This window comes from Micropterus salmoides, unplaced genomic scaffold, assembly GCF_014851395.1.
Source record: "Micropterus salmoides isolate LMB-PRFRI ecotype aquatic unplaced genomic scaffold, ASM1485139v1 Ms_hic_scaffold_13, whole genome shotgun sequence".
Lineage (NCBI taxonomy): Eukaryota > Metazoa > Chordata > Actinopteri > Centrarchiformes > Centrarchidae > Micropterus > Micropterus salmoides.
This window is the reverse complement of record NW_024040374.1, coordinates 14,175,180-14,200,204: the sequence shown is the minus strand read 5'-3', so window position 1 is coordinate 14,200,204 and position 25,025 is coordinate 14,175,180. Positions and strand designations below refer to the sequence as shown.

The 25,025-nt window shown below is 40.1% G+C and overlaps 1 long non-coding RNA gene across 1 annotated transcript; it reads left to right on the top strand.

The window, feature by feature from the left end:
* Positions 1–18,850: 18,850 nt before the first annotated feature.
* On the top strand, positions 18,851–19,541 carry LOC119901387. Its single transcript, XR_005444183.1, has 3 exons — positions 18,851–18,982; positions 19,125–19,202; positions 19,293–19,541. It is a non-coding gene; the product is annotated as an uncharacterized LOC119901387 (long non-coding RNA).
* The last annotated feature ends 5,484 nt before the right edge of the window (positions 19,542–25,025 follow it).

The following is a 25,025-nucleotide window of genomic DNA, read 5'->3' as shown; positions in this document are numbered from 1 at the left end:
TGTTGAAGTCCCCGAGAACAATAAGCAGGGAGTCTGGATGTTTTTTCTCCACGTTAATTATCTGGCTGGCCAGGTGTAGTAACGCCTTGCTAACACAGGCCTGAGGTGGAATGTAAACAGCGACCAGAACAAACAAGGAAAACTCCTGCGGTGAATAAAAAGGTTTACAGTTTATGAATAATGTCTCTAAGTGAGGGCTGCCTGATTTCTTCAGCACTGTTACATCTGTACATAGGGTTGCCACCCATCCCTTAAAATATGGAATCATCCCATATTTGAGAACTAAAATCGAGTCACATATTGATTCAAAACGGGGCGCGATTTGTCCCGTATTTCCGAGTTGTCTTTAATGCAGCATCCCATGCAAATCATACCATCTGCATTCTTTGAATACTCCTCATTTTCTACCTCTGATTGGGCAATCGGAGTCAGTTAAGGACGGGGCTCTTGTCAAGGAGTCTAGTTGAAATAACTTCGGCAGTAGCTCGAGAAATCCCCCGCGTGCCCTCTGAAACAAAAGCAAATGCAAAAAGTACCGACAACGGTGAGAGTGGGAGAAATCAAATAACCTACTTGATGAGTATCAAGCCAAACTGCACAATTTGTCGACCATGTTCTGTGTGGTGCACGGTGGCTTGTCAGACGTGTGACAGCATGCTGAGGCAGTGTAATGATTTAATAACATATAGCCTACTAATTTTCTGATGGTTACTCTGGTTTTAGAAGAACAAATATTGTTACAATGTCAGTGAATCACATGCCTACATTATGGTATGATTTGTTTTTTAAGGTTGAGGTGTACAGTCAGACATACAGTATAAGCATTAATTTAATAAGAGATATCAAAATATAGTGGCTATGTGAAGACTATAAATAACCATGTGTTATGCTTAACCAATCTATAGAATTGCATGATTCAATACTATAGAATTAACAATAGGCTGAATGAAAACTGAAAAAATAAATACATAAATATATTTACTGACCAATCATAAAAATGGTGTTGAATTAAATTGAGAAATGTTTGTCGATAGATTATTTATTTCATTGTTTGGATAGTATTACTGCAAACAATGACAAATGTTTTAGCCAAAATCTCTGTCCACACCCCACTTTAGAATTACTCAAGTTTCTCAGCAAGAACAGGTGCTCTGTGGAGCTCATTAGGAGTGAGCTTTTTCTGTTCATAGTTTTACTGTAGCTGAAAGAGAAACAGCTGCTCAGTGCTGCACGAGTAGTGTACTTCTGACTACAAAAAATTTATAAAAGGAAGTACGCCTAACATGCTCCAATACTGCACACAAGGCTAACTACTTCTGGTCCACTGATGTTCATGGAAAATCCTTTGCAAAAGTCTTTTCAATCAAATCGTAAAAGCATTTGTTTAAGTCTATTTATAGTTCATAAGTTATGGACATATTGATTTAATAAGTTCAGTTAAGAATAAAGTTCACAGTTCACATGCTATTTTTTTGTGTTCTCACTGTCACACATTGTTGGCCTATGTTTATTATTGTAGCTGTGTGTTCAGATATGACAATATGACCACTAGTCTGCTGAGTTGTGACAGAGAGAGACTGAGTGCATCTGTTCACACTGATTTCAATAGCAGATAGCTTATTATATTGTCCATTGGTATAAATCTTAATGCTTTCATGAAAACATGTTTTAAGTTATGATATACCACCACTGGCACACCATTGGGCCTGTCGTTGCCGGGCCCCCCGCAGGCGTCCCTTATTTTTCTGTATTGAAGGTGGCAACCCTATCTGTACACCAACCTTTGCTTATGTAGATACATAGTCCACCTCCCCTTGTTTTTCCTGTGAATTCCATTACGCGGTCCGCCCGGAAAAGATTAAATTCTGGTAGGTGAGCCAGGACTCAGTAAAACAGAGGGCAGATCTGCAGAACTCCGAATTAGTTCTGTTGAGGAGCAGCAGTTCATCCATTTTGTTGGCCAGAGAGTGGACATTCGCCAGATAGATGGGAGCGCAGTGCGAAAACCCTGTTGTCTCAGTTAAACCAGTGCACTTGCACACTTGGCCATTCGGCCTCTCCGGGAGATCCCAAACAGAGCTGCCGCTCTTCCAACTAATAACTCCAGGAAAGTTCCAGTTTCGATAAGGAGCGGTTGAATAGTATGAACAGTTGAAAGTCCAATATTTAAGAGTTCTTCTCTGGTAAAAGTTACCAGAGAGGGACGGTAGAAAACAGAGTTAATAAACAAAAACACAAAAAGCACTACGGAGCATAATCCAGAGGCTGCCATCCTGCACGGCGCCATCTTGACTATTAAACATGTGGCTATCCTTCTGCTCACAAATTCCCATCCTTCCACTTGAAATCCACCGGACCACAAGGTCTCTTCTGAGTTACGTGCATGCTACTTGTCCGTGCGGACACAGTGGAGATTACTGGTTGCTGAGATGATTACTGCGTTTCACGCAGAGTAACCTGATAACTAGGGAGTAGTCTGATTACAATGTTTCACAGTGTAACCTGATAACTAGAGACTAATCTGTTTACTGCGTGTCATAGTGTAACCTGATAACTAGAGAGTAATCTGATTACTGTGTTTAACACAGTTAAACCAGTTAACAAGAAAGTAATCTAATTACTGTGTTTCCTACAGTTAAACCTGACAACAAGAGAGAAATCTGATTACTGCGTTTCATACAGTTAAATCTGATAACTAGAGAGTAATCTGATTTCTGTGTTTAACAATGTGTAACCTGATAACTAGAGAGTAATCTGATTACTGCGTTTCACAGTTAAACCTGATAACTAGAGAGTAATCTGATTTCTGTGTTTAACAATGTGTAACCTGATAACTAGATAGTAATCTGATTTCTGTGTTTAACACAGTTACACCTGATAACTAGAGTAATCCGTCTCTCTCAACAACATGGAGGGAGACACAGTGCTGGTCAACACTGTTAAAGACCTGGCTTGTAAAAAGAAAAGCACGGTTCATTCAGTGTTTCCCACACATACACTTTACTTCAGCGGTCTGCCCAGCTTAGGCATTTATCAGAGAAACACAGTGATTACGTTACAAGTTGCAACACTGTGGATATTTTACAAGAGCAGACCAGGTAATGCGACAGCGAACACACCAGTCAGATGTTTTTCGTTAGCTACAGTTCAGCTGCTGCTGTGAAGGGAATCACCGGAGGAAACGTCCAGAAGACAAGTTTTTCTTCAGTGACTTTATACAGCCTAGCCTACAACTGATGGAGAAAGTCACCGAAGCGGACATACAGGGAGAGAGAGATGGTAAAGCCCCTTTTCCACTGCATGGTACTAGCTCGACTTGCCTCGACTCTACTCGCCTTCTGATGTGTTTGCAGCAGAGGTACGTTAGGTCTGTGAGTGTGAAGAGAACTGAAGGAGGCGATTCAATAAGTGAGTGATACTTAAGATGGAGAATGAAGTATAATTAAAACGGTGAAATAAAAAACAAGCTAAGTTACTAAAAATATTAAAAACATGCCCGATAAAACCGCTCCCAATCCCCTCCCCCGCCCGCTTAGCAGAAAATACCGATATATATATTATACCGGAATTCTGCCTAACAGTACCGGGATATGACTTTTTGGCCATATGGCCCAGCCCTGGTGTGTAACAGGTGAGATATGGTCATATACATATCACGCACGGGGTCACTTGAAAATAGAAGTAGAATGACACAACTCAACAGCAGCTGTTCAGAGAGGGATGCTTTATTACCTTGGAGACCAAGGACTAGAGAAATAGGGGGCTTGGTGTACTTCTTCAGTCTTAGATGTTTACAGACTGTTTGTCTCCATGTGTGGCTACACATAATTTATGCTACTAAAGACAGAAAAGGGATTAATACTGTGGACCAAGAAGGAATCTTGAGATATGGTTTTGCACTACTCTGTGTTCACACTCGATATTGCAGATGCCATTGTCCCTCGGCGAGCTTCACTGATTTCCTTTCTTCTTCAAGAGTTGACTCACTGACGACATTTCCATCACATTATTAAGATTAATAGGCAGGCGGATTTGTAATTCATCAACGTGGATCTTTGGGTCGGCTACACAGTTTTCATTTCATGGGGCTTTTTTTCATAGCGGCCAAGCCTTTGAGGACTACAAAGGTTCTTCAGTGGAAGAGAACTGTCATTTGCTTTGTTTGCCTGCTTTGGTCTTATTTAGAGTATTAAAAATGTTGAAGCTTTTATTCAGTCTGAAACCTTCACCTTTTAAATGTTGATTCAGGTTTTAAACTAAATGAAGTGCAACAGCTGGTTTTGCCATGCCTTGATCTATTAATATACTTGCATGAATCAGTAGCACTTGAATATGTGAATGTTATTTCCAGCAGTCATACACATTTATTTCATCCCAGCAAACACTTTATGATGAAATAAGTTATTGTGCTTTCCATAATAATGGAAGTCTAACAAAAGAATTAGAATTGCTAGGCAAGTCTTATTAATCCAAACCTACAGCACAGTCTTATTTTGATCTTTTACCTGATCTGAATCTTATGCTGGTTTTGATCATATTTGAAATTTAGTGTTTACATGGAACAACATGAAGGCTTTTTAAACTAGGATCCTTGTACACATCAAAATGCACTTAATGATAAATATTGTCATATTTGAACCTTTACTAAAAAGAGCACTGTCCTGTACTGCCTTGTCTTTGATGTTCTTTGGTAGAGTAATTTTTAAATATTACACAACCGCTCATCAAAATGTCCATCCATCCATCCATCGTCAACCGCTTATCCTGCGTACAGGGTTGCGGGGGGCCGGTGCCAATCCAGCTGACATCGGGCGAAAGGCGGGGTACACCTGGACACATCGCCAGTCCATCGCAGGGCTCATCAGAATGTAAATGACAGAATTTTTTCCCTTTCCTCAAAGTTGCAGGTGTCCTCTTAGGCTGTGTACAATCTTAAGCGCCATGGCTGCAATCTGCATGGATTTTTGCTGAGGAAAATTCCTAACTGAGGCAGCCATGATCAGAGCTGCTAGAATTCTCTAAATGCTATGGGAAGGTGTTTCAGTGCTTCATTTCTTATCTGCTTTAGCTTAGAGTACACTGGACCATCATTTACGGCTGCAACATTTAAAGTGATGAGCCATTGTAGTTTACCACGGCAGACATAGAGAAAAACAGAGCACCTATTTTATTTATGCTCGGGGGCGGAGCTAGACTGTCAGCACAGTGGGGGCGAAGCTTCATCGTGGGCCCACCTGCTACAAAGACATATTAACCAAGTTTACATGACCCCAGACTCACTCCGAAAGTCCACAGAGTCTGTCTGCTTCGCTGCTGCTGGAGCAGCCTTTCTACTAAATGTTTTTGCTTACACCAGAAGCACTGCAGTGCGTCCATAGACTGAGTGCGTCCAGGAAGCGTCCCAGTGTCAGGCAGCACAGCGCAGATGAACCGGGCAGGAAGTCAGACACAGAAACGGCAGAGAAATGGTCAATTTTCAAAATAATATACCGTTACAGACTTCCGATCGTACATCAACAAAGCATTTTTAACTACCTTACTACGTAGCCTACTTAATCATAGTAGAAGCGCAAAAAGCAAGCACTAATCACCAAATCAACAAAATCTAAACATGTTGGCAAAATCTGGAAGGTAAAACGCTCTTATTCTGAAATGCTACCTGTGGTAGTTGCTAGATGCAAAGCGAGCCACAGAGAGCTTTGAAGAATGTAGTAGAAGCACAAAAAGGACAATTAAAACAAGTCATTAATGTGGGGCAGGCTACACGCTTTGCTGCTGAAATGCTTCTGAGAGGCTTCCAGTGGAAGTTGATGCCCGTGAACCGCTGCGCACACTCAGCCTACGCCCCTCCCTCAGAATTCCCATGATGCATGAGTGTGAAGAGAGTTTTCTTAAAACGTGCTAATAAGTTTGCCATTTGTTTGAAATACAAATGTTACTTTTTAATTTCTGTTTATTAAAACGTGTCTCCGTAGAATCTAGTGTGTTTGTTGGTAATTATCATTCTTGTGGTGGTTTACCATTGAAACCATGAGTGAAGGGGCTGTTTCATTTGATAAGAGCTGCTGAATTGTCTTAGTATAGTGTGTTGTCGTATACTGTTGTTGTTTGTGTCTGTCTGATATAATCAGCTGAGCTTAACTTTGTAGGGCATGTAGTGGGACCTAGATTGGCTGCCCCCATGTACCCACGCTACCTCTGCTTATGGACATGATTCAAAACATATGGAACTCCTTGAGTGATTGGCTGAGCTCCAATCCATAAATATGGGATTCCCTTTCAAATCGATCCAGTTTGGATAGTTTGCAGTCTTGAAGAACAAGCATACTGCATTTATAGTTAACAATATCATCATCATAACAAAATAAAGTCATTTTGCTAAATCTCCCACATCGTGGAATTCACTAAGAAGAATAAAAAAGTCTGTGTCGGAATATAACTAACTCTCATCCCTCAATTCCTTATATTTATTGTATTATTAGTTTAATGGCTCTATCTGTATATTTCTTATATGTTATTATATTACTTCAGCAATTGTTTTGTTTTTGTTTTTATTTTCAACAATGTCGATTTTGTTGTTTCTTCCTATAAGTGATTGATGGTTAAATGTACCCTACATATAAATTGAAAATATCCTTTAGGAGGTGTTTTTGACAGGAAATGTTACTTGAATTGTACAGTATTGAGTTTGTCACTGTACTTACTGTATCTTCCATGTGTTGTAAATGAAGTTGTTTTAAAAAAAAAGCCTTGTGTAAGTGCAGTTGGATTCTCTTAACATTGCATTGTGAATTCTCCATCACATCTTTCCTGGACCTTGTGACGTTATCCATTGAGGTGTTTAGGAATAGACATAGGACTTGAAAAGTAAGGGAGACATGTACACCTTGTAGTGTACCAACAGTGTGGATTTGGGCATGTTATATCAAATAATTTGGAGACTCAAAATTCCTTCCCTCTCTCTCTCTGAGAAAAGGAGGGGTAGGAAAGTTTTCCTCCCCTGGAGTAGGCCTTTTGACATGCAAAAAGAAGGGACATTGCCTGGGGTTTGGATAAGGTTCTGCAGAGACTCAATCAGACATGCATCGCTTAAGGACCGTGTATTCAAAGAGCCTTAGTGAACCCCTCTCGCCATAAAGGTGTTTATAAAGACACTTAGCAGGACAGCAAAGGAATTGTCCAATCCCTCTCCCTCCATAGGGTGCCTCAGGACATCAAAGTACCGCCTGTTCTGATCCCTTTTCCCATAGAATGGCTGAGCCATAAAACACCACTCCCTTCTCTTCTTTTAGCTGATGTGCAAATGTGATAAGCCATGCGAAAGGGGGACACAAACAACTCCTGCCTTCTTGAGCTAAAACAATGTTTTATTATAAAATGTTCTGTTTAAACAATAATCCTTGCTAAGTTAGTAGTGGCATTTGCCTCCATTTGAGTAGTTATGTTACCATGTTGGTGTTATTTGTTGTTGGAAAAGAATAAGTTAATTTTGCAGTGTTTTAATTTTCAGCGAGCATTCATTTTGGTGAATCAAAGCTATCGTCATGTAACCCGAGCTCCCCCAAGTGGACAAAATAAGTATTACAGGCCATCGTCTGAAATGCCGTTTAATGTATAAATATCACTCTGTATTTACCTGTCCAATAATCTGATGCCATTCGTGTAGCTTGCTTATATTCTCTAAGAACGTGTAACAGCCAATATATCCAGAAAGCTAGTTAAGTTCCTCTCATCTGTGATTCCTATGAAATGCTAACCTTTTAAGGTCTAACTACTGACAATTGTTTTCCTTTTTATCAAGTGCTTAAAACTAAGAATGGTACAACCGTTTGACAATTAAGGTTTGATTGTGGGAAGATATTTGATTACAATACGCGCAAATAGATTTTTGATTAACTTTTAATATGTCTAAAGACAGACGGTCTCTCGAAAACTGGAAACAAGCCCTCCCTCAGGGGAACACGCCCCAACAGACAAAAGCAGCGACCCACGTTGTCTTGCTCTCTCTTGTCCTCTGCTTGTTCCTGGCTCTCCAACTGCACTTCGGCAAGCGCCCAGCGTGCCCCCTCTCCCGGCAACACCCTAAGCAGTTCGACCCGGCGCAATGAAGCCCTTTGTTCGTTTTGAAGCCACACACGCGAAGTGCCGCAACATCGATTTTTCCCTCGTTTCCAGCAAATTTACTTGCGTTTTATTTGCTTTGGTTTTGTTAAAAGTTATCAGTCCGTTAAGTTACACTAGTTTAATTCAAGAACGACCAAGTTCTTTTTAAGCTTTATGCGTCAAGCTAATCCCACTGAGGTCGGACCCCGACACGTGGTCCCGCCAGCAGTAACAAAGAACGACCAAACCTCTGACCCGAGCCAGGGGTGGAAAGGACCCCACTGCGAGTTTCTTCAGTAAGCCGACAAAAGACGGACCTCCGGAGCAATTCCCTGGCAGAGAAAGCGACGGCTTTAAGCTGTCCTAACCGAGAACGCATGGAACTCAGCTATTGTGAGGCCGTCTGCCAGCAACCCGGCTGGGGGAAACGACATGCAGTGAGGCCAAAACCCTGCATTCTGTGGTCAGTGATGTCCAATAGTTTGTTAATCCATTATCTTTTGTCCTTAAACTCCTAGACAATTGAGTTAGTATCATCTAACTACTTTCGTTAGTTCTCTTCTGCCGTATGAGTCAAATCCTCTCCACAATAGAAACCCACATTCTTAGCCATTGTTAGCCATTGTTTATGTCTTGGATGTATATTTTAACCGCATTTTTATATTCACCTTAATTAGTTAATAAAATCACTGTAATCAAAGGAACTGTGTGTGTATTCCCTGCCACGAGAATTTACCCCTTCGATATGAGATTGACTGACTAAGATAATTGAGCGATTGTTAACTGATCACTAGTGAATGATTGTCTAATTATTAACCATACTCAGGGAATCCCAAGACCCTGGGCGAACGGAATATCGGGTGGTGCCCCGCGAGAGATTTATGAATTAATATTTTCTGAATATTAAAATTCATAATTTGGTATTAATTATCATAAATGTATTAAAACATAGTAGATATGCAACAACCTATCCCTCAGGGGCGTAGGTATAGACCAGGGGTCTAAGTATAAAACTAAGTATTTAATTGAAGTGTATTTTATTTGTGTTAGTTCTTTTTTCGCCTTTGGAGTCCTGTCCATCTTCGGATCCACATATGTATGTGAGCAGCTATTCTCTACCATGAACTACATTAAAAACAAACACCGCTCACGCCTCACAGATGACAGCTTACAGTCCTGCGTAAAGATGAAAGTGACTTCGTACAGCCCCGATTTGCAGACGCTGTGCGCAGAGGTTCAGGAGCAGAAGTCCCATTAACCAGGTAAAATAAATATTTATGCAGATATTTTGCAAATATTTATTTTTCATTGTTTAGTGACACAGGCTTTTTTTCTCAATTTATTTTTTAAATTCAGGTCAAGGCTCCGCTACATGCTCTGAAAGCCCAAAGGCATACTATAAGGATGACGGCTCACGGCATTTTTTGCTTTTGTTTGCTACATGGATATTTTAAGTTCAGCTTTTTAATTTATTTGAAAGAGACATTCAGAAATTGTTATTATTTTTTCAAGAATTCAAAATGTTCAAAATGTTCAAAGCACTAATAAGTGTATGGCTGGGGTGAACCCCGAAGCATGAAAGGGAAGTTGTTGTTGTTTTTTTTTTTTATAAATGCGGGTTTTTTTCATTTTAGATGTCAAAAAGTAGCGGCTCCCAGTGTTTTCTTTTCCATGGAAACCGAGTTCAAATGGCTCTTTCGGTATTAAAGGTTGCCGACCCCTGGTATAGACAGTGCAGCTGCTCTGGGGCCTGTGACGGTAGTGGCTGGACTTTGTCAGTTGAGACGTATGCAGTACCAGAGGCTGCACTTTCAGGACTGCAATCCTAGGACTGCAATCCTAGGACCGCACATCGCAGATAAGGTTAACCTCCTTTGTGTTGCTGTGCATTACCACCCCCGCTCCACCAGATGGTTTTTTATTCTTCTTTTGTGTTTCTTTTTATCATTCTCTTCAACAAAGTTGTTATGAAGAGATTCAGGGAAATCCTCATTTCCCGACGGCTATTTCAAAGGTTCAGAAATAGATTAATTGTGAGCATGTGAGTCAGTCATCTTCATAACAACTTTGATGAAGAGGAATATGAAAAAGATTTTTTTTAAAGTTAGTCCATGAGGATCAAACTCACAATCTTACAAGTTACATACCTTACTCACTGAGCTAATTAGTGACACTAAAACCACCTTGAAATTACCATTAAACGTTCTTGATAACCCCTGCGTTAAACTGCTGTTTTGTTATCCCGAGATCACGAGAAAATTATCCCGTTATCACGAGAAAACAACAGTCGTTATCCTGAGATCACGAGAAAATTATCCTGTTATCAAGAGAAAACAACAGTCGTTATGTCGAGATCACAAGAAAATTATCTCGTTATCATGAGAAAACGGAGTAAAATAAAGATATGAATCGATGGCTGCTTAGGGCTTCCGTACCACAGAAGAAGATTTTCTTTGCTATTCGTGTCACATAGCCATCATATGCAGTGATGATTGCTGGGTAATATGTATATGGCTGCCCAATCTTAAGTTTCTATTTGATCATGTGACAAGAGTCCAGAAACTGGGTGAAACGCAAAATCTGCCAAGTAGACTAGCAGAGCACATGTGCAATCAGTCATGCTATTCAAACATAAAAGTTGTTTAAAGAATAGACAGAAGATAGAAGAACAGGAGGAGAGGGCCGCAAAGCTCCCAAATAAGATTGTTTTGGATTACGGAGGACATTATCAAAGATTTTGCTCAATGCAAGGCTCGTCAGATGCCTTTCAAATAGGTGAGTAACTTTTCAAGTGCTTTTCAATGGATTTGGTGTGGCTGCTGTACCGCTGTTTTAAAGGCTAATATCATTTTGGGGACAGGTCACTGCTGAGTAGGCCTACCTGTTTAATTGTATGGATGTGCATGTGGGTGTGTGCGCCGTAGCTGGTCTGTTTTCAGGACATGGTATTGTGTTATGAGAAGGGCACTTTTCTTTCTTATTCACCATAATGTCTGCCTCTCTGTCGAAGAGGAATGTGGTTGTCATGATTTGGGAGGTTAGTGTACTGAAATTGCCCGAAAAAATGGGCACCATTTCAGCATTGTGGACACCTCCTGCACTCAGCTGTTTATAGTGACGTTTCAGGATTTTGACAATGACAGCACTGGCCATGCTCCTTATAACTTTATCTTTGACATCTGTACTTTGCAAATATAATAGTCTAGGTGACACAGTCCGACTCTAAAATCCATCACATGACGGTACTTTGCTTTAGACGGCTGCGTCCAGACGCACGCAACACAGTGGCAGCAGCAGCATGTGTGCAAAACAAGGACACAAGGCACACAAATTTGCCAATATAGGGTTCCCTTCTAGACACAAACGCAGTGTGTGTGCATGTGCTTCCTAACTGTGTGTAGCCTGTGTAGTGTGAACTAGGGCCCATCATAACAGCCTGCACTGGGACACGTTGTTGGTACCTTACGCTTCAACCTAGTGAAAATCTGAAAAAAAAATCAGAAAAACTGAGACTTCTGGCTTCTTTTCATACTCTGTCACTCTGTCAGCTATTTAAAATAGATAAAACAGTGATACCAACACTGTTAAAAACCTATTAAATATGAAATTAAAATATTTGCTTTTAAATGTAGTGTGGTCTGTAACAGAAGTCAAGAACAGCCATAATGGCTCATATATATATTTCTTACCTCCAGACTTCCTTATTTTATTAGCTAGGAACTATTTCTTTCTTCTGCATCAGAGGACATCCCAACATCTTATTATCTAGTGGTGTTCTGTGTTTTTAGACTTAAGACTGATCCAGATATAAAGACATAATTTTGGTAAATCAAGACATCAAACATTTTTTGTTATGTTAATGACTTAAATATTGATTATTAATATTGTTATTAATAACTAAATTATGTAAGGCTAGCTTCAAAATAATATACCAGTCAGCATGAGCACAAAGTACTGCAACTACAGTAAAGGGATAACGTGTTTCAGGCTTATTCTGTATCTTGATATGCGTATGCTATATAAGAGTTACTCAGAGGTGTTGTCATCTGAAGCGCACCTTGCATGTAATAAGTGAAGATCAGACATTTTTATGCAAGTGCATTTAAGAGAGAATTTTGCAAATAATGGCATCTGTCATTGATTGTGCTGTCTGTTAGATTTACTTATTTTTCACGCAACTTAACTTAGGATAAGCTTTCTATGGAAAATCTTATCTCTAAACCAGGAAAAATTTAGCTCAGTAGGAGGGGACTGTGTCGATGCAGCAGACGAAAGTGAGCGCATCACAAGAGTAAGGATTTTTTTCTGCATCTTTATACCAGATGGCTAAATAATTTTCTCAGGTGGAGTTCTCAGCAGGCCTCAGTAAATGCTTGTTACATAATGAATGACTCACCATATGATGAATCACTGCAATTTGATTGGTAATTCATGCTTACTGAAAACCCAACCTTTGAACTGTGTCATTGGTTGGCAGTCCCAGTTGAAGAAGAAGATACTTTTGTCACATACCCATACATGTTGCGAAATTCATTCTCTGCATTTAACCATTTCCACAAGGGAGCAGTGGGCAGCTGGGACCAACTCCAGATGGAGAACCTAACCTGTTTTGATGGTGGGGCGAAACCGAAGCACCTGGAGGAAACCCACACAGACACGGGGAGAACATGCAAACTCCAATACACAGAAAGGCCAGGGTTTGAACCTGCAACCTTCTTGCTGTGAGGCCACAGTGCTATCCACAGCCTAAAGGGAGGGGGAAGGGGACTTTTGTTCTCTGCATTTAACCAATCCTAAGTAGGAGCAGTAGGCTGCCATCGTATGGTGCCCGGGGAACAATTGGGGGTTCAGAGCCTTGCTCAGGAGCACCTTCGACAATGGTTCATGCTGTAAGAGATGACCCACTGGTGACCCACTGGTTCCCAAGATAAGTCCTAACAGACAGCTAATGCCAGATTGGTGACTCCATAATTAACCAATATACATAATATACATACAGTATAATAATATAATAAAACATTAAGTTTGTGCCAGTGTAAGTGCAAAGTGAATGAACCTAAATGTGCTTTTGTCTAAATGTGTGTCCCAAAGGACATTAGTAATTGTTATGTAAACAATTCTCCCAACTAAAGGCAACTCTTGCATTGGTTCCATCAGGCTACGATAAAGTCCAGAAAATTCATTTATAAAATTGCCACTCAACCTGTTACTTGGTATTGTGAACCATCACGCATTTGTTGATCATCATTTTAGTGTGTCCAGGATGGCAGTCATGGCCTATGAATTGAAAACAGACAGACAAAGGTCTCTTTTGCTTTGTGCCATTAGATGCAAATCCTCTCAACATTTTCTCAGAGCACAATGTAAGAGGAGGCATAATCTCAGAGAACAGTTTGACTCTTTGTTGTCATAAATGGACCTTTGGCGTACACAGGGGATAGCGCATTTGACTTCACTTTCAAGTTAATTGAGACATTATCCAGTTTCTATAGCAACATTATCTGATGACTGTAAGTACCCAGAGACAAAAGCCACATGGTGTAAACTGGTGAGCTCTCTAGTGTTTGAAAGAGTGTTTTTGGGTTGCAAGTTGTTCATAATGTGGTGATGAAAGAACAATTTTGAACATGAAAGCTGCTGGTGATCATGTAATACCTTGTGTTCCTGGGTCCATTTTGTTGTTGCTGTAGATCACTGGTTAAGCTGCAATTGAGTTTGATAAAGATTTTCAGCTATAAAATAATAGAGGATAAATCACAATTGTGAAATTGTAGTGTCAGGAAACAATAATCTGTGATCCAGGGCATCTTTATAGAACTGTTCTTTGTACCAACTCTGAACAATCATAGAGAAATCCACATTGTTTGAGTTTATTTGGCAGTGGTACAGAAGAAAAATGATCACCTACCAGAGTAATTGGGTCTGTTCTCATTTTAATAATGCTATTTTTATTTTGCAGTCCATTTTTATTTTGTATCTTAATTTCTTGAAAAATGTACATATATTAGCAGAAGGAGAGCTATAGCCTCCCATCTCCTGCTTCATAGACATTGTAATCAAACTAGAGGGGACTTGGAAAGCGCACTTCTGTCAAAGCCAATAGTTTTGTGAGTATAATCTTGATATACCACTACACAACCACTATATATGTATGGATATATTTCCAAAACTATTAGAATTACAGTATGTCAAAATATGGTTGTGCCTGGCTGAAGCCTCATCATCTCAGCTCTGCATTTTTTATGTACTTTGCAAACAAACCACATCCCTGATTACTTATTTGTGACATACCTGCTGCATTTGTTTCTATAACAATGTTTGAGGTGGCTATTATGTTAACAAAAGTGAAAAAAATCATTTGTATGTGCTCCGTGATTCAGATCCATTCCAAAATGTAATGGGTTCTTTCTTGACCCTTGCACTACACCATTCACCAAGTTTAATGAAAACACAACCTCCATGGTGGAGGTAACAAAAAATAGCTTTTGTCGTTTTACTGATGTCACTGAGTTACAGTGTAACTCTACATTTCCTCTATTGTAAATGCAGGGATTATGATGATGATTGCCTTTATTTTAGCTGATCAGATTTAAGATTTTGTTTGCACTCTTCCTCCTGGATCCAAGTGAAGGCTGTGCGTGTGCATTCACAATCTACTGACAGAACTTGTCACTTGACACTACAATGTTGAAACTAGGACATAACAAATTGACTCATTTGCTGATTAAAATATTTCTCTACTATTTTGTAACCGCATGCGCCAGACATTATTGTGGCACCGTAGCTTCAGTCTGCCTTCAATTGCCTATGTAATTATTTTACAATTACTCCCATCCACTGAGTGCTCTTCCTAGATTTAGTTGTCTACTTAGATGCTGTTGACAATGACATCTTACAAATAGGACAGAGTGATGACTGTGCCTAAAAATATCCAATTTGCACATTAATGGAGATACTGTCTACCTTATTTTCATTTGAGAAGATCAACAGGCATTTTCTGCAATCTGAAGTTAATGGGTTCCTATGTGACAACATAATTTCACCGCAGAGTTAAGCTTTTGTTTGCTCTCTTCCAGATGGATCCAAGTGAAGGCTGTGTGTGTGCATTCACTATCTACTGATGGACTCAGTTCAGAGCTGTGCCTGTGCATCGATGAGGCCTTATTTTACAATCTTCACCTCCCCTTTTGGGAAAAGCAAGCTATGAGGTGATCATGGGCTGTTTATGTCAGTGGTACCCAATTTTTCTTCAAAATTTTTAACTATGCCTAATCTATCTTGGCAACTGGTCCAAGGGGTTCAAGCACTATTTAAGTCATTTATGGCGTGGGGATTCATTTTAAACAGGTTAGATCCATTTGAGAGAACATGTCTGATATTCTGTGTATACTGTATCTACATTATGTATTGATAATATTAAAACAAACATATTTCTTCTACCATTGAAAGGCCTTTACTAGTTGTACAATACTGGTAATCCATTAGTTTGAGTCTCTTTCTGGCAATGATTTTGTTCAGTACAGATGTTACATGTTTGCATACAGTATCTTACCAGTTAAGTAATCGATGAACCTAACCTAACTAGGTTAAACACAATAAAAAACATTTTTAGAAAGTGGTTAATAGTCTTTTTTCCATTGTCTCATTCGGTAAGTGGCCTTGGTATATGTGTGATAATGCACTCTGTTCTGACATACTTCTTTACATTGTGGTGTTCTTCATCTCCACTTCATCCTTTATTTTCTCATATTGGAACATCTCATCATAAATTATTGCTTAGAAGGTGTAGGCTATTAAAGCTAACGTTCAAAATTTTGTAGTTTTTACCTAGGGTTATTTGCCAGACTATTTCTTGGCTCTAAGCAGTTGCCAGGCAACCAGCTGAGACTCCAGGTAGTGACTGTACCTACCATGTAATAGTCCAGCACATAAGCAAATTTTTACATTTTGGTTTTTGTATGGATTAGAAAAAGAATATACAGTGTGTTACTTAGTGAGCTTTAGAGATGCTGGTAGGCTTGAGCCACACAAATGTTTCCCTGTTTCCAGCCGTTGTTCTAAGCTAATCTAACTGGCTGCTGGCTGTAGATTTATATTTAACTTACGCAAATAAGAGTGGTATTAATCTTGCTGTCTAACTCTCTGCCAGAAAGCAAATACGTGTTTTTGCCAAACTGTTTGTGCCAAATTTGCCACTCAAAACAATACATTAAATACAGTTTAATTTTAAGTAATTCTGCAATATGCAAATTTTGAATCAAATTAGAGATCAGACATTTAGAGGAGAGCCCCTAATTTGTTTTGTTCCATTTCCATGCTAAGCATTAATTTTCTTCACTAGTACGTGCTATTTCAATAAGGATAGATCAACTGAAAGTGTAAACAATCAGGTCAATATATATTTGGACACTGACACAAGTTTTGTTATTTTAGCTGTTTACCAAAACATATTAAAGTTACAGTTAAATAATGAATATGGGCTTAAAGTGCAGTGAGATCAGCAACACCAAAAGTCCTGGACGTCCACGGAAGAAAACAGTGGTGGATGATCGTAGGATCCTTTCAATGGTAAAGAAAAACCCCTTCACAACATCCAGCCATGTGAAGAACACTCTCCAAGTGGTAGGCATATCAATATCTAAGTCTACCATAAAGAGAAGATTCCACGAGAGCATATACAGAGGCTTCACAACAAGGTGCCAACCATTCAAAAGCCTCAGGTATAGAAAGGCCACATTAGACTTTGCCAAAAAACATCTTAAAAAGTCAGCTCAGTTCTGGAAAAGCTTTCTTTGGTCAGATGAAACTAAGATCTGCCTGTAACAGAATGATGGGAAGAAAAAAGTATGGAGAAGGTTCCAAACAGCTCATGATCCAAAGCATACCACATCTGTAAAATATGGTGGAGGCAGTGTGATGGCATGATGTGCATGGCTTCCAATGGCACTGGGTCACTAGTGTTTATTGATGATGTGACAGAAGACAGAAGCAGTCGGATGAATTCTGAAGTGTATAGCAATATATTATTTGCTCAGATTCAGACAAATTCAGTGAAGTTGATTGGACAACGCTTAACATTACAGATGGGCAATGACCCAAAACATACTGCAAAAGCAAACCAGGAGGCAAAAAGTGGAATATTCTGTAATGGCTGAGTCAGTCACCTGATCTTAACCTGATTGCATGCATTTCAATTGCTGAATACAAAACTTAAGGCAGAAAGACCCCTCGAACATCCAACAACTAAAGATGGCTGCAGTAAAGGCCAGGCAAAGCATCACAAAGGAAGAAACCCAGTGTTTGGTAATTTCCTTGGGTTTCAGTTATTGCAGTTATTGCCTGCAAAATATTCTCAACAAAGTATTAAAAATGAACATTTTATTCATGATTATGTTAATTTGTCCAATTACATTTGAGCCCCTAAAATAAGGGAACTGTGTATGAAAATGGTACAATTCCTAAACGTTTCAGATTATATTTTTGTTCAACCCCACGAATTAAAGCTGAAAGTCTGCACTTCAATTGCACCTCTGGTGTTTAATTTCAAATCCGTTATGGCGGCGTACAGAGCCAAAATTATGAGAACTGAGTGACTGTCCAAATCTTTCCGGACTGAACTGTAACTAATTGAAAGGGATGCAACTCATTAAGCATAGGCCCATGAAGATGAGAAGAGACAGGTGGAATCTCCTGGAGTCCAGACACTGATGGTGGTGGACTAAGCAGCAGATAAACCTTTCAGTGGAATCACCTGGATCATCATGAGGGACAAGGTGGTGATGGAGAGGTGGTGGGTTGCTAAATCGCAGGTCTGAATGATGCAGCGTCTGAGGACTGATTGGCTCAAGGAAACCGGGCAGAAATTGTCATCTCACTACTCTCACGTTGTCTCCTTGTCAATCATTGTCAAGATATGGCTAAGTCAGAAGTGAATGGCAGAGATTCTGACAACGTGAAAAGCAGAAGTGACAGAGAAGAAAAGGCAGGAAAATAGCAAGAATTCCCAACAGAAAGAAAAGCAAGAGGGAAAAGATTTTCTTTATTGACGTTTTGGCATTAAATAAAATCGATAAATTGTTCAAGGTCATAAAACACTTTGAAAACAGTGATGACTGGTCTGTGAATATTTAGAATAGCATTTGTTATTTGAAAAGAAATACTACTTATTTACTCACAAAAAAGTTGTTTTTAGTCCAAAGTATACAGCTGTTAGGATTTGGTTTTGTGCTGTTGTTTTTCCTGTGGTTATTTGATATTGTCATGGTTGGAGTTTTTGTAGTCTAGTTTATTATTTTGGTTCATTTGATTTAAGTTTTATTAGTATCTGTCTTGTCTCATATTCTAGTTATGTCCTGCATTCTCATCCGTGTCTTAGCTTATACTCTTGCTCCTGTGTTTTAGTTCTTTGTCTTTGTTCCCATTCCTGTGCCTTGGTTCATGTTTTAGTATTTACTTCAGGTTCCTTGTCTACATTATTTTGGTTTAGTCTCCTTTGTACTCTGTGTTCTAGCTCTGTGTTCTCCTTTAGGTTCTGGTACTTTGTAACATGTGTGTTTCTGTCTTTGTTGGTTATTCTTTTGCCCCATGTCTGCCTGTCAAGTGTTCTCTCTGTTTTTCCCCCCACTCTCTCTCTCTCTCTCTGCCTGCCTGTGTCTGTCTGTAATCCCATTAGTATCACCTGTGTGCTCCCGCCCTGCTCGTTAGTCCCTGTATATATACCTGGTGTTTCTGTCTTGTATTTGTCAGGTCATTATCTCCTGTTATGTTGCGGTATTGTCTGCTCTGTCTTGTCGTGTTTGGATTTTGGACTTTTGCCTGTTTTCTGGATTGCATTTTGGATACCTTGTTTGTGGACTTTGTTTTATCAGCCACTCCACCAGTAAGTGTGCTCGCTTTTTGTTGTTTTATAAATAAATCTTTGAACTATACCTGCCAGCCGTGTGTCCTGCATTTGGGTCCTCCAACCTGCCTTACCGTAACAACAGCTGCCTTAACCATGTATAGCATAACATTAATTTCAGAGTTCCATCTGAACATTTAAAGAAAAATGCATGTCGGTGAAGCGAAGACCTCAAGATGCATCAAGTACGTTGTGCAAGGTGAAATGCAACAATAGAGAAGATTAAATGTTTCCTTTGATGTGTACAGTAAGTGTTGACCTCACAATAGCTCTGCAATTTATATTGCAGGTACAGAATTTTGACTGGGAGGAAGCTCAGCCTCTCACTTAGCTGGAATGGATAATTTAAAGCCTTGACAAGCTTTGAAGGCAGTCAAACCAAGCTACAGCCTCCACTGAAGTACCCTCATTATTCATTTGACCTGTGATAAGAAGAAAATGGAAAAATGCCTCTAAAATTGAGATTTGTCGCATACAACTGTCATAAGACATGTGCAGTAGTACCCTGAATTAAATATTTATGAGAAGACATGCACCATATTGTGTGTGTGTGTGTGTGTGTGTGTATCTATCTTCAAGATTTGTTGTCTCAGATGAACCATGGTTTTATTTGTTATAAGTTTATTAGCATTAATAATTTGTAATTACTTGTACTGAAATGTGTAATGCCCTCTTACATTTCCTTGGTAAAACATGATGGCTAAAACAATTTACTTAAAATTCATTGACTTAGGTAATTGCCTATAGGTAATATAAGCGATAAGGTAGACTTTATTGATCCTACACTTACATACACACAACAGATAAGAAAATGCACATAAAATAAAAGTAGAAGGAAATATAATAGAAAAATAAGTTATGTACACTATTTACTGCTCAAAAAAATAAAAGGGAACACTTAAACAACACAATGTAACTCCAAGTCAATCACACTCCTGTGAAATCAAACTGTCCACTTAAGAAGCAACACTGACTGACAATCAATTTCCCATGCTGTTGTGCAAATGGAATAGACAGCAGCTGAAAATTATAGGCAATTAGCAAGACACCCCCAATAAAGGAGTGGTTCTGCACGTCGTGACCACGGACCACTTCTCAGTTCCTATGCTTCCTGGCTGATGTTTTGGTCACTTTTGAATGCTGGTGGCACTTTCACTCTATTGTGTTATTTTAGTGTTCCCTTTTTGAGCAGTGTATTATACAGGGATGTGGGCAGGGGCTCAAGTGGAAAAAAAGGGCATTTTTTAAAACAAGACAAATATATAACTCAACATTTTTACTTTTGTACAAGATAATCAGTTCACACAGAGACCACGGTCTTCTTTAGTATTCACTAGGTTTATCACAGGAGCAGGCGACACTGCCACAATGTGCATGTTTTCTATGCTACTAAAGTATATATTTAGAATAAATGACAGTTTCATGACTGAATTACTGATGGTGACATGGACTTAGCTTCACATTTGAGGGAGGGCTGTCTGTATATGTAAAGATCTATCAGCATACAACAAACTAATAGAATGGATAGTTATTAGATGAGCCTACCATCAAAACTAAGTTACTCTTTAAGGCACTTTTGAGACTTTGGTCTATTTTGCTTCCATGTCTTCTTTTACTCTAATGGAAATAAAACTTCAAGAATAAACATTTAGATGGTGCTGGTTTTAAGCTCAATACCCTTGGTCTATTAGCATCTATAGATTTCTTCTATATTAACCAAAACAACCTAATCTGCATATTTACACGGCGCATTTCAGAGGAAAATACTCTTGATGTAAGTCATTAACTGGGGAAGTTCTGTGGTGATATGCTTTAGTTATTTTCTTTATCCCATTCACATGCAGTAACTTGTCAAATGTTTGCAAATTAGTGCATTTTAATTAGTTAACACCTAATTTGCATATCAATGTGGCGATTGTGATGACGCTATTAGACATGTGTTCACCTGTAGTGTCTCCATCAGTACATTAGGTTGTAAGGCCATGAGATATTGCCTTAGCTAAACTTCAGCTAACTTATTACATTAGCTCAGCTCATGAGTCATGCCTTAGCAAGACATAGGCCTATATTGTCTTCTGTTTAATTAGCGGTAAACTCGAGGCACTGGTATAGTTTAGTCTTTTGTTCATCACCACTCACCTCCACACAAGGCAAGAAACACTGCTCAGGAACAAAGAAAGTTCAGCACTGAGAAAGTTGTGTCTCCTATAACCGCTTGCGCAGTGTGGAAAGACTGGGTTTGCTTTACCTCCTTACAGTCCCATGAAGAACTGGGAACGGCACAGAGGGTTGAGAGATGTTCAGTTTTATACCCACGTTCACAAAATGGCTGTACTTCCTGGGATTACTCCGCCCCCCTAAAAGCTTTAGCCAGTACAAACCTTTGGTTTGTTTTTAAAAGTTCGATTTCACAGGTAGGTGTGAATTAATTAACTAGGGGCTATCTGGGCTTTCCATTGTTCTGAATGACTGAATGTGAAACTGAATTCTGTGAATGTTGTTATTCTTTCAATGTAAAGTTTGACTACTAAATGTTTAATAAGTGTGTACCAACTCATATTTTATTCCTATACTCTGTGTGTTTATGAACATGTGCCTTTTCAAAGTGCCAGCATGAGCAGAGCAGCTGCTCAGACAGCGCAGGCAAAACCTAGTCAACCGTAACATATACACTGGTAGTAGGTACCTGCTGTGAGTCACGTACGCCAGGCCTGAGATCCTGGCACACTGAGGCCAAGAATGAGATCATGACACACTGTGATTAATGGCGCCTGGTACTGCAAGGTACGGCCAGGTACTGCATGAAACCAAGCTTTGCACTGCCAAAACTACACTTGTGTGAGACACAGCACCCTCATGGTTGGCATTGTTGAATCATATTATGCATGTATCAAATATGTTATTCCTTATTAATTCTTTTAAAAAATACAATTGTAAGTGTTTGAGTTTTAATGGTGTCAAATTACGCCTGTATAGCTTTTAAAAAATACGGTGAGACTGAAGTTGAAACCTATTGGAAAAGTGGAAATTGTGACATTAGTGAAAGGGTTAATTTTGTTAAAACATGAAAACGGCCACTAGATGGCAACAGAGGATAAGAAATTCACCAAAGGAGAGGAGTGGTCAGCGAACACTGTAGGTGGAGTTAAGGTGTAACGCCCACCTGGAAGGAGGAGATAAGGTGGAGTTAAGGTGTAACGCACACCTGGAAGGAGGAGATAAGGTGGAGCTTAAGGTGAATATAAGGTGATGTTCGCTGACCACCAGCTCAGTTCCATCCTGAGACCTGCAGGAATGTTACTCGGGTTTATCTGTCCTTTATTGGAATAAACTCTTTTGCACCGACTCTTGACCGTCTCCAGTGAAGTCTGTGACTACGCAGTTTTTGACTAAAGAAGAAAGCTCGACTGCACGAGTTGAGCTAACGCCAATCTAAGTAAGGTGTTTGCCAACACCCACTGCCACAGCCCACCCTTTGGGATGGGCGCGTTACACATGCGCCATTGCCAGAAGGGCTGCTGTTTGCGTTCCGCCCCGCCCCACCCCATCTCATCCCTCCAGTTAGGTTGATGTTCGTCATTCTGGTAGAAGTGATGCAGCCTACAGTGACAGAGCCCTGGCCCGTACCTATGGTCTGGAGGGCTCTGTCACAAGGGTGAGGCTTCATATGCACAATGCTGGTGTTGGGCCAGCCTCTTCAGGTTTTGCTCCTAAAATTGTGGAGAGGCAGACTCAGGCTGATCTCTCCGCTGAGGTTGCACAGACCATCCAAGCAGCGGGCAGTCTCCACCACGTCTTGCTGTAAAGCTAAGTGGTTGGGCATTCAGCGTTGATGCATTGAGAGTGAGACGGATCTGCCTACATGTTTGGTGGGATCCGTTTTCTCTTTCCTGAAAGGTCTGATGGAGAAGGGGCTGTCGCGCTGCAGCTATCTCTTCTGTCCCAGGGGGGTTTAGTGACAGTCTTCACCCATTCCCTCGTGATACGCTTTCTGCAGGGTGTGAGAAGACAGCGACCAGTGTCGTGTCTCTTGGCGCCTCAGTAGGACTTGCTGCTTGTGTTGGTGGCTCTAATATCTGCACCTTATGAGCCCCTGGAGCAGTCCACATTGAAAATGCTATTGAACAGCCCTGCGCCTTGCTCTCACCTCTGCTAAGAAGGTGAGTGAGCTGTGTGCCTGTCGGTTCACCCCAGCTGCATGCTGGTACTTGGTGTCCACAGTGCAGCCGGATTGAGAGAACACACCTCCTTTGTTCTTAAGAACATAAGGAGCATGTTCACGTACAGGACAACAAATCTGGAGGCTTTCTACCCCCCTACTCCACTTAGGGCGCAGGGAGGTGAGAGGGCATCTGTTGTGTCCATGTGTGCTATGCTAACGTCCTATGTAGAGCACACAGCCCCTATTCAATGCACTGGTCAGCTGTTCGTCTGTTTCAGTGATAGTGCAGTCAGTAAAACCCTGTCCAAGTGCATCTCCCAAGCCTGTACACAGGCGGGAACAGACCCACCCTTAGCGGTGCGTGCACATTCCACTCGGAAGTGTGAAAGTGTCTACGGCCCTTTTTCAGCGGGGAACATGGTTGCTGAATGCAAGTTCACTATCCTTCCTCTCATTGATAAAGTTAATTAGTTGATAAAGAGTGTTTGCAACAGTAATTAGGTTTTTTGGTGTGGGCTTCTGTTGTTTGAGAACAGATACAATTGCGCATTCTATCTAATCCAAAGCCAGCAACTGCTGGTGAATGAATTATTCACTGCTGGTGGCTGTAGGATAGACTGTGGTATATTGTATATAGTTTTCTCTGTGCCTTTCTCTCCTCCTTCTGCTTACTAACCCCACATGCACACACCACGTGATCTCTGAAGCTAATCAGACCACAGCAGACTTGCATCAGAGTGTGTCTCCAATTTTTTTTAGTTCAGGCAAGAGTAATTTTCCACCATCTTGATCTTGAAATCAGGCCCAATTCTGAACCGGATCTGCGACCACCCACGTGGTTAGATCCACCCACCTCTCTTAGTCCCCCCCCTCCACGCATGCTGGTTTGTTGTATGTTTTTTTGTATGTTTTTGTCTAATTGACTTTATTGCATTTTGCTTAGTAAATAGTGATTTCCTTGCTAAAGTTGTTAATCATTGATCTATGCTTGAATTGAATAAATACTATTATAATTTTAAGAAGTCGTTGCCTGTGATTATTTGTGTATAATGTTGTAGTAAGAGTTGGATGCCATGGCCAGTGTATGGATTCACTCTTCCCTATTTGCCATTTGTAGGTGGACAAACCCTCTTTTAGAATGATCATACTTGGCTCATATTTGGTTATTGGTCCCTGATTCCAGGGTGGTGCCCCGTATTTATTAATTATAATTAAGTTTTAAATATTAATAATCTTTTAATATTTCTAGAATATCTTTGATATTCAGCTAATAAACAAACCTGACCATATGTTGAAAACCCCAACATAAGTTTCAATTTATACTTCTGCGTCGAGTCTATGCCATAGCCGATGGTGTAGGCTATGTACTGTCATGACCTCTTACATGTGCGTCGGAGTCTTTGTCGCTCTGCAATTTCAGCGCCAAAACACTGGTTGGTGCTGGGGCTTCTATGTTCCAATGAAATACCAATAGAACATAGGCACCCAAGTATGTTAGGGATAGGGTTTCTTCTTCATTGGCGTAGGCAACCACAAACAATGGTGACTTAAACTGAGGGGCTCATGTTATAGTTGAAGCTGTTGAACAGCAGTAACTTTTAGGGAAATTATTAAACCAAGAAATGAGAGAAGGCATCAGAGGAGATGGTATGCAGGACCCTTGAATCGGTTGAGGCAGAACAAGCTGAGGAAATGCGATGCTACCAAGCTGACCAATCACAGTTCTTGCAGTATGCGTCGCTGCAACATGTAGTTGTACATTTTTGGAGAGGTAAGTAGTAGATTTCTAAATTCTTAGGACAAAGCAGATTAAATAAATCAACAATACACCATTTTGTTAAGTCATTGTACTTTGCACAT